Here is a 10,000-nt window from a genome sequence, read left to right as displayed (position 1 = left end):
ATGACTGTGTTTGACCTCTGGGGCCTGGAAGTCTGGTAGTAGTAGTATGATTTAAAGGCACAAAGTGATTGAAGTGTGCCCAGGCCCAGAGCTACTTTGCTGGGCATGATTCTGTGACCTCTTGGGTCTGGAAATGTGGTACTTTGAAGGATTAAAAGAGTGAAACGGTCTGAAGTGTGCGCAGGTGTAAAGCAACCTTGCTAGGCATGAAGGTGTGACCTCCAGGGCCTGGAAGTCTGGTGGTAGTAGTAGTATGATTTAAAGGCACAAAGTGATTGAAGTGTGCCCAGGCCCAGAGCTACTTTGCTGGGCATGACTGTGTTTGACCTCTTGGGCCTGGAAGTCTGGTGGTAGTAGTAGTATGATTTAAAGGCACAAAGTGATTGAAGTGTGCCCAGGCCCAGAGCTACTTTGCTGGGCATGACTGTGTTTGACCTCTTGGCTCTGGAAGTCTATTTCTAGGCTTATATAAAGGGTCAAACTTCTTGAAGTGTGCCCAGGCCCAGAGCTACTTTGCTGGGCATGACTGTGTTTGACCTCTGGGGCCTGGAAGTCTGGTAGTAGTAGTATGATTTAAAGGCACAAAGTGATTGAAGTGTGCCCAGGCCCAGAGCTACTTTGCTGGGCATGAATGTGTTTGAACTCTTGGGCCTGGAAGTCTATTTCTAGGCTTATATAAAGGGTCAAACTTCTTGAAGTGTGCCCAGGCCCAGAGCTACTTTGCTGGGCATGACTGTGTTTGACCTCTTGGGCCTGGAAGTCTGGTAGTAGTAGTAGTAGTAGTAGTAGTAGTAGTAGTAGTAGTAGTAGTATGATTTAAAGGTACAAAGTGAATGAAGTGTGCCCAGGCCCACAGCTACTTTGCTGGGCATGACTGTGTTTGACCTCTTGGGCCTGAAAGTCTATTTCTAGGCTTATATAAAGGGTCAAACTTCTTGAAGTGTGCCCAGGCCCAGAGCTACTTTGCTGGGCATGACTGTGTTTGACCTCTGGGGCCTGGAAGTCTGGTAGTAGTAGTATGATTTAAAGACACAAAGTGATTGAAGTGTGCCCAGGCCCAGAGCTACTTTGCTGGGCATGAATGTGTTTGAACTCTTGGGCCTGGAAGTCTGGTAGTAGTAGTATGATTTAAAGGTACAAAGTGAATGAAGTGTGCCCAGGCCCAGAGCTACTTTGCTGTGCATGACTGTGTTTGACCTCTTGGCTCTGGAAGTCTATTTCTAGGCTTATATAAAGGGTCAAACTTCTTGAAGTGTGCCCAGGCCCAGAGCTACTTTGCTGGGCATGACTGTGTTTGACCTCTGGGGCCTGGAAGTCTGGTAGTAGTAGTATGATTTAAAGGCACAAAGTGATTGAAGTGTGCCCAGGCCCAGAGCTACTTTGCTGGGCATGATTCTGTGACCTCTTGGGTCTGGAAATGTGGTACTTTGAAGGATTAAAAGAGTGAAACGGTCTGAAGTGTGCGCAGGTGTAAAGCAACCTTGCTAGGCATGAAGGTGTGACCTCCAGGGCCTGGAAGTCTGGTGGTAGTAGTAGTATGATTTAAAGGCACAAAGTGATTGAAGTGTGCCCAGGCCCAGAGCTACTTTGCTGGGCATGACTGTGTTTGACCTCTTGGGCCTGGAAGTCTGGTGGTAGTAGTAGTATGATTTAAAGGCACAAAGTGATTGAAGTGTGCCCAGGCCCAGAGCTACTTTGCTGGGCATGACTGTGTTTGACCTCTTGGCTCTGGAAGTCTATTTCTAGGCTTATATAAAGGGTCAAACTTCTTGAAGTGTGCCCAGGCCCAGAGCTACTTTGCTGGGCATGACTGTGTTTGACCTCTGGGGCCTGGAAGTCTGGTAGTAGTAGTATGATTTAAAGGCACAAAGTGATTGAAGTGTGCCCAGGCCCAGAGCTACTTTGCTGGGCATGAATGTGTTTGAACTCTTGGGCCTGGAAGTCTATTTCTAGGCTTATATAAAGGGTCAAACTTCTTGAAGTGTGCCCAGGCCCAGAGCTACTTTGCTGGGCATGACTGTGTTTGACCTCTTGGGCCTGGAAGTCTGGTAGTAGTAGTAGTAGTAGTAGTAGTAGTAGTAATAGTAGTAGTAGTATGATTTAAAGGTACAAAGTGAATGAAGTGTGCCCAGGCCCACAGCTACTTTGCTGGGCATGACTGTGTTTGACCTCTTGGGCCTGAAAGTCTATTTCTAGGCTTATATAAAGGGTCAAACTTCTTGAAGTGTGCCCAGGCCCAGAGCTACTTTGCTGGGCATGACTGTGTTTGACCTCTGGGGCCTGGAAGTCTGGTAGTAGTAGTATGATTTAAAGACACAAAGTGATTGAAGTGTGCCCAGGCCCAGAGCTACTTTGCTGGGCATGAATGTGTTTGAACTCTTGGGCCTGGAAGTCTGGTAGTAGTAGTATGATTTAAAGGTACAAAGTGAATGAAGTGTGCCCAGGCCCAGAGCTACTTTGCTGTGCATGACTGTGTTTGACCTCTTGGCTCTGGAAGTCTATTTCTAGGCTTATATAAAGAGTCAAACTTCTTGAAGTGTGCCCAGGCCCAGAGCTACTTTGCTGGGCATGACTGTGTTTGACCTCTGGGGCCTGGAAGTCTGGTAGTAGTAGTATGATTTAAAGGCACAAAGTGATTGAAGTGTGCCCAGGCCCAGAGCTACTTTGCTGGGCATGATTCTGTGACCTCTTGGGTCTGGAAATGTGGTACTTTGAAGGATTAAAAGAGTGAAACGGTCTGAAGTGTGCGCAGGTGTAAAGCAACCTTGCTAGGCATGAAGGTGTGACCTCCAGGGCCTGGAAGTCTGGTGGTAGTAGTAGTATGATTTAAAGGCACAAAGTGATTGAAGTGTGCCCAGGCCCAGAGCTACTTTGCTGGGCATGACTGTGTTTGACCTCTTGGGCCTGGAAGTCTGGTGGTAGTAGTAGTATGATTTAAAGGCACAAAGTGATTGAAGTGTGCCCAGGCCCAGAGCTACTTTGCTGGGCATGAATGTGTTTGAACTCTTGGGCCTGGAAGTCTATTTCTAGGCTTATATAAAGGGTCAAACATCTTGAAGTGTGCCCAGGCCCAGAGCTACTTTGCTGTGCATGACTGTGGTTGACCTCTTGGCCCTGGAAGTCTGGTGGTAGTAGTAGTATGATTTAAAGGCACAAAGTGAATGAAGTGTGCCCAGGCCCAGAGCTACTTTGCTGGGCATGAATGTGTTTGAACTCTTGGGCCTGGAAGTCTGGTAGTAGTAGTAGTAGTAGTAGTAGTAGTAGTAGTAGTATGATTTAAAGGCACAAAGTGCTTGAAGTGTGCCCAGGCCCAGAGCTACTTTGCTGTGCATGACTGTGTTTGACCTCTTGGCTCTGGAAGTCTATTTCTAGGCTTATATAAAGGGTCAAACTTCTTGAAGTGTGCCCAGGCCCAGAGCTACTTTGCTGTGTATGACTGTGTGACCTCTTGGCCCTGGAATTCTGGTGGTAGTAGTAGTATGATTTAAAGGCACAAAGTGAATGAAGTGTGCCCAGGCCCAGAGCTACTTTGCTGGGCATGACTGTGTTTGACCTCTTGGGCCTGGAAGTCTGGTAGTAGTAGTATGATTTAAAGGCACAAAGTGATTGAAGTGTGCCCAGGCCCAGAGCTACTTTGCTGGGCATGAATGTGTTTGAACTCTTGGGCCTGGAAGTCTATTTCTAGGCTTATATAAAGGGACAAACTTCTTGAAGTGTGCCCAGGCCCAGAGCTACTTTGCTGTGTATGACTGTGTGACCTCTTGGCCCTGGAATTCTGGTGGTAGTAGTAGTAGTAGTAGTATGATTTAAAGGTACAAAGTGAATGAAGTGTGCCCAGGCCCAGAGCCAGGCCTGGGCAGCAGGGGGCGCTCCTGGCCATGCCCAGCGAGTTTCGTGCGAATCGGACCTGGTCCGGAAGAGATACGAAGGGAAAACTCATTACTCGTCGGGGTGGCACATCCAGGCTCTCGACCCTCCCAAAGCGTCCGACCAGGGTGCACCCTGCCGGGCATGGTTAGCCGCCAGCCCCCTTCCTGGAGGTCTGGTTGGCACGGGGTTTTGATTTATCGGTTTCATATCTCTGGGCTCCTTGGGAGCAGAAAGTCGGTTGAGGGCCCTTTGGAAAGAGCCGGGGCTGCCGTTTAACGCTGTCCAAGCGGCAGGCGAAGCGCACCCACCGTTTTTACGCTATGATTTTTTAAAACCGCCGGGGCGGCAAACACAGGGCCGGTCGGGTTTGAAGACGAATATCTCTTCGGCCCTTGGGAGGAGAGAAGCAGCGCGGGTCACCTTTGAACGCGCTCGCTGCCAGGAACGTCTGGCGTAAAAGTTTCGTGGGAATCGGACGTTCCTAGGCTGAGAAGCGAGCGCCCGCCCTCGGGCGGTCGGGGGCCCCTTTCTCATTCCCCGTCTGGGCTAAAAATACGAGGTCGGACCCGATGGACTCGGGAGACTGGAGAGTACCAGGGAGACCCTGGAAGCAGGCGACCCGACCCACGCTTCGCTGTCTCCTCGGCCCTCGGGAGTAGAAGCGCGGGGACGGTGGCGTGGGCAGCAGGGGGCGCTCCTGGCCATGCCCAGCGAGTTTCGTGCGAATCGGACCTGGTCCGGAAGAGATACGAAGGGAAAACTCATTACTCGTCGGGGTGGCACATCCAGGCTCTCGACCCTCCCAAAGCGTCCGACCAGGGTGCACCCTGCCGGGCATGGTTAGCCGCCAGCCCCCTTCCTGGAGGTCTGGTTGGCACGGGGTTTTGATTTTTCGGTTTCATATCTCTGGGCTCCTTGGGAGCAGAAAGTCGGTTGAGGGCCCTTTGGAAAGAGCCGGGGCTGCCGTTTAACGCTGTCCAAGCGGCAGGCGAAGCGCACCCACCGTTTTTACGCTATGATTTTTTAAAACCGCCGGGGCGGCAAACACAGGGCCGGTCGGGTTTGAAGACGAATATCTCTTCGGCCCTTGGGAGGAGAGAAGCAGCGCGGGTCACCTTTGAACGCGCTCGCTGCCAGGAACGTCTGGCGTAAAAGTTTCGTGGGAATCGGACGTTCCTAGGCTGAGAAGCGAGCGCCCGCCCTCGGGCGGTCGGGGGCCCCTTTCTCATTCCCCGTCTGGGCTAAAAATACGAGGTCGGACCCGATGGACTCGGGAGACTGGAGAGTACCAGGGAGACCCTGGAAGCAGGCGACCCGACCCACGCTTCGCTGTCTCCTCGGCCCTCGGGAGTAGAAGCGCGGGGACGGTGGCGTGGGCAGCAGGGGGCGCTCCTGGCCATGCCCAGCGAGTTTCGTGCGAATCGGACCTGGTCCGGAAGAGATACGAAGGGAAAACTCATTACTCGTCGGGGTGGCACATCCAGGCTCTCGACCCTCCCAAAGTGTCCGACCAGGGTGCACCCTGCCGGGCTAAGAGAACAGCCAGGTGAACCCTGGAGGTTCCGAACTCCAGACCCCTGGACCCGACGGCTCAGTCCGCCTCAGGTGCACTACAGAGGTCCTCGGGCTGTCCCTGAGTGCATTAAAACGGAAATCAGAATTACTCCCCCGGGTGGCACTTCCAGGCTCTCGACCCTCCCAAAGTGTCCGACCAGGGTGCACCCTGCTGGGCATGGTTAGCCGCCAGCCCCCTTCCTGGAGGTCTGGTTGGCACGGGGTTTTGCAAATAGGTCCCGTCGGGTATATGGGAGAGCAAAGAGAATCAATGGGGTCCAAGCACTAAATTCATCCAGTGGCGTTCTCTGGAAGCCCAAGGGGAGTCCGAGGGGTGTTCGGCCGGCAAGGGGAGCTCTCCCTCGGACACATGATCAAACGCCTGTCCCCTACCGGAAAGTGGTGTGCTCTGGATGCCCCCCCCCCCCCCCCATCCCCCGAGGGGGGTGCTTATCCCGCGAGGGGAGCCCTCCTCGGGTTAAGTGAACCATCATGCCGATTCCCCTATGGAAGTGGGCACATCCAGGCACACAGTCTGCTTTGCTCTCCCCGACCCGAGTGCGTCTGTTGGGCTGAGTGTACGCCCAGGCAACTGGATCCAATGGCTCAGTCCGCCGCAGCGTGCTTCGACGATGGGTCGTACAGCCATGCCACCAGGGTGGGCGTGTTTGTAAATGTACCAGTGGATTCTCGTCGGCCTGCCACATCCATGGTATCGACCCACCAGGCCTGTCCGACCAGGGGTTGACCCTGGACGGGCACGGTCTGTGGTTTGGCCCTTGTCCTAGATGAAATCGGGCACGGGGTTTTCTGGCCAGGTACCATCGGGTTACTGGGAGAGCGGCTTCGGTCTCCAGGTGAGACCAATGGTGAAGCAGCACGAGGCAATGGAGAGCATGCAAAGCGATGGGGAAGCCATGCACGGCAATGGCCACGAAAAAAAAAAAAAAATCACCACGGAAGGAACGTGAAGAACAAGGAGGAGTGTAGTGACACTGCCCAAAGCTGCCCGGTGTTGCAGGGGTCTATTGGTGTGTTGCTTCCTTGTTTGGTAGAGTGGAGTACCAGACCCGCCAGGGGTAGGCAAACCATTCCCCCTACGGTAAGTGAGGAGCCAGCCATTTGACGAGCGGGTGTCCACGTGTACGGGTGCGAGCGCTATCCCCCCACACGGGGTTAGGCCACGGCCTTAGGTGGACGTCTGCCGACCAGCCCCGGCTGATCCAGAACTTCTGATGTGGAGAGCGGTTTTGACAGATCCTCCCTGGTTCTAGCGGGTCAAGCCTCTGATGGGGGGTGGGGGTTATTTGTAACCCATCCCAGAACTCTCTGGGGGAGACTCAGACGGCCAGTCTGTCTACTCAGTTGTCCTATACTGGTGTCTGTGGTTTGGGAGGAAGGGAGTGCCCTGCTTTGTTGGCCTCCTCTTCAAACCTACCTGGGCCCACGAATCACTCTTCTTGGTTACATCACGAAACGTAGGTTGAGCGAGGCTAGGGGGGAGGGAATTCGACGAGGTCTTTCCCTTGTCCCCCCACCAGCGGCCCACGAAAATCAAAACGGCGTGAAGAGAGGGAACGCCGAAAGCACCTGGAGTCGGCCGTCCGCACCTCCGGAGGAGGTGGACGGGGTACGGTGCGGGCATGACCGGATGGGACAGCTTTGCATCAAGGTGAGAGGTCGGCGTCCGAAGGCCAGAGGGCGGTGCGCGAGCACGTTTACACTGGCCGCGGAAGCTGTCCTGGGTAGCCCTGTATGGCGTCTGGACCTGACGGCGCACGCACTTACAACCCGCTGCTTCCTAGCCCCCGGAAGGGGAGGCGGATGTCACTCGTGGTTCATCCCAGACCACGGTGCAAACTACCTGGTTGATCCTGCCAGTAACATATGCTTGTCTCAAAGATTAAGCCATGCAGGTCTAAGTGCACACGGCCGGTACAGTGAAACTGCGAATGGCTCATTAAATCAGTTATGGTTCCTTTGATCGCTCCACACGTTACTCGGATAACTGTGGTAATTCTAGAGCTAATACATGCAAACGAGCGCTGACCCTTCGGGGGATGCGTGCATTTATCAGACCCAAAACCCATCCGGGGGGCTCGGGCCCCCCGGCCGCTTTGGTGACTCTAGATAACCTCGGGCCGATCGCGCGCCCTCCGCGGCGGCGACGTCTCATTCGAATGTCTGCCCTATCAACTTTCGATGGTACCATAGTCGGCTACCATGGTGACCACGGGTAACGGGGAATCAGGGTTCGATTCCGGAGAGGGAGCCTGAGAAACGGCTACCACATCCAAGGAAGGCAGCAGGCGCGCAAATTACCCATTCCCGACACGGGGAGGTAGTGACGAAAAATAACGATACAGGTCTCTTTCGAGGCCCTGTAATCGGAATGAGCGTATCCTAAACCCATGGGTGAGGACCCATTGGAGGGCAAGTCTGGTGCCAGCAGCCGCGGTAATTCCAGCTCCAATAGCGTATATTAAAGTTGCTGCAGTTAAAAAGCTCGTAGTTGGATGTCGGGAGTGGGCTGGCGGTCCGCCGCGAGGCGTGCCACCGCCTGTCTCAGACCCTGTCTCCCGGTGCCCCCCGGATGCCCTTGGCTGGGTGTCCGGACGGGGCTCGGAGCGTTTACTTTGAAAAAATTAGAGTGTTCAAAGCGGGCCCGCTTCTCGCCTGAATACCTGAGCTAGGAATAATGGAATAGGACTCCGGTTCTATTTTGTGGGTTTCCTGAACCAGGGCCATGATTAAGAGGGACGGCCGGGGGCATTCGTATTGCGCCGCTAGAGGTGAAATTCTTGGACCGGCGCAAGACGGACGAAAGCGAAAGCATTTGCCAAGAATGTTTTCATTAATCAAGAACGAAAGTCGGAGGTTCGAAGACGATCAGATACCGTCGTAGTTCCGACCGTAAACTATGCCGACCCGCGATCCGGCGGCGTTATTCCCATGACCCGCCGGGCAGCGTGAGGGAAACCACGAGTCTGTGGGTTCCGGGGGGAGTATGGTTGCAAAGCTGAAACTTAAAGGAATTGACGGAAGGGCACCACCAGGAGTGGAGCCTGCGGCTTAATTTGACTCAACACGGGAAACCTCACCCGGCCCGGACACGGAAAGGATTGACAGATTGATAGCTCTTTCTCGATTCTGTGGGTGGTGGTGCATGGCCGTTCTTAGTTGGTGGAGCGATTTGTCTGGTTAATTCCGATAACGAACGAGACTCCGGCATGCTAAATAGTTACGCGGCCCTCCGCGGTCGGCGTCAAACTTCTTAGAGGGACAAGTGGCGTTCAGCCACGCGAGATGGAGCAATAACAGGTCTGTGATGCCCTTAGATGTCCGGGGCTGCACGCGCGCCACAATGGTTGGATCAGCGTGTGCCTACCCTACACCGAGAGGTGCGGGTAATCCGCTGAACCCCATTCGTGATGGGGACTGGGGATTGCAATTATTCCCCATGAACGAGGAATTCCCAGTAAGCGCGGGTCATAAGCTCGCGTTGATTAAGTCCCTGCCCTTTGTACACACCGCCCGTCGCTACTACCGATCGGATGGTTTAGTGAGGTCCTCGGATCGGCCCCGCCGGGGCTCCTCGCGGGCCTTGGCGGAGCGCCGAGAAGTCGATCAAACTTGACTATCTAGAGGAAGTAAAAGTCGTAACAAGGTTTTCGTAGGTGAACCTGCGAAAGGATCATTAACGGGTAACGCTGTCCGGCGTGCCTCCTCTCCCGACCCCCTCGACTTCGCCGTCCCCCCGCGTCGGGGCCCAGGGTCGAAAGGGTCTTCGGGGTTGCTGTTACACGTGGTCGCTTGCAGGTCAGGCTGGACAGAAGGCATAAAGGAGGAGCCTAGTCCCTCCCACCCCTTCCTCGTCCTCCGCCTCTTCCTCCGCGTCGTCCTTCAGCACCCCCCCCCCGCAGGCCCCGGTATTCTCTGGGTTCCAGCGCGAGAGACGCGTCGTTCAAAAAACTCGGCGTCCCCGCTCGTCGGGCGAAGGCCGGTTTCCCCTCACCTTGCCGGCAGGAGAAGCGCCTGCGAGTCGAGCGGGTCGTACGGGTCCGTCCCGCGCCCTCCCTCTCGCTCGCACGGCCGCTGCCTCCGTCCACCGCGAGGGGTTTTCCTATTTTGTTGTCCTTGTCATTCATCCCCGTCCCCTTGCTCGCTGACGAGCGGACTTTCCGGGGGGGGTTGCGAGCGCTGCTCCTCGTGGGGCAGGCCATGGCCCTTCCTGTGTTCGTCCGCCCACCGGCGTCCTGGGGCGTGGTGGTGGTGGGTGGCGCAGCCGGTTCCCCTGCTTCTCTCTCTCAGAAAGGAGTCTCAGGGGGACCCCCGGCAGGTACCTAGGGCTTGGCCCACGCTACGTGAGTTCCACCCCTTTCGAGGGGTCGGACGGGGCGGGCGCGGAGGGCCGCGGTTCAAAGACTGACTCGTCTGCCACGTGGGGCGTGTGGGCAAAGCGCAACCCCGCGCCCGTTTCAACACTCGCAGACGGGGGCGCCTGACCGGTTGGTGAAACCTTTTAAACCTGTCTTTGTAGTCGTGGTGAAAGACCTAAACTGAGCCTGAAATAAAA

The 10,000-nt window shown here is 55.0% G+C and overlaps 1 non-coding gene across 1 annotated transcript; it reads left to right on the top strand.

Annotated features, from left to right (window-relative positions):
• The first annotated feature begins 7,285 nt into the window (after positions 1-7,285).
• On the top strand, positions 7,286-9,124 carry LOC145656771 (18S ribosomal RNA). The gene has a single exon (XR_014122365.1). It is a non-coding gene; the product is annotated as an 18S ribosomal RNA (ribosomal RNA).
• The last annotated feature ends 876 nt before the right edge of the window (positions 9,125-10,000 follow it).

This window comes from Electrophorus electricus, unplaced genomic scaffold (genome assembly GCF_041902795.1).
Source record: "Electrophorus electricus isolate QZ-2024a unplaced genomic scaffold, ASM4190279v1 Scaffold91, whole genome shotgun sequence".
In the NCBI taxonomy this organism is placed as follows: Eukaryota; Metazoa; Chordata; class Actinopteri; order Gymnotiformes; family Gymnotidae; genus Electrophorus; species Electrophorus electricus.
The sequence above is the reverse complement of the archived record's forward strand: the minus strand, read 5'-3'. Positions and strand labels throughout refer to the sequence as shown.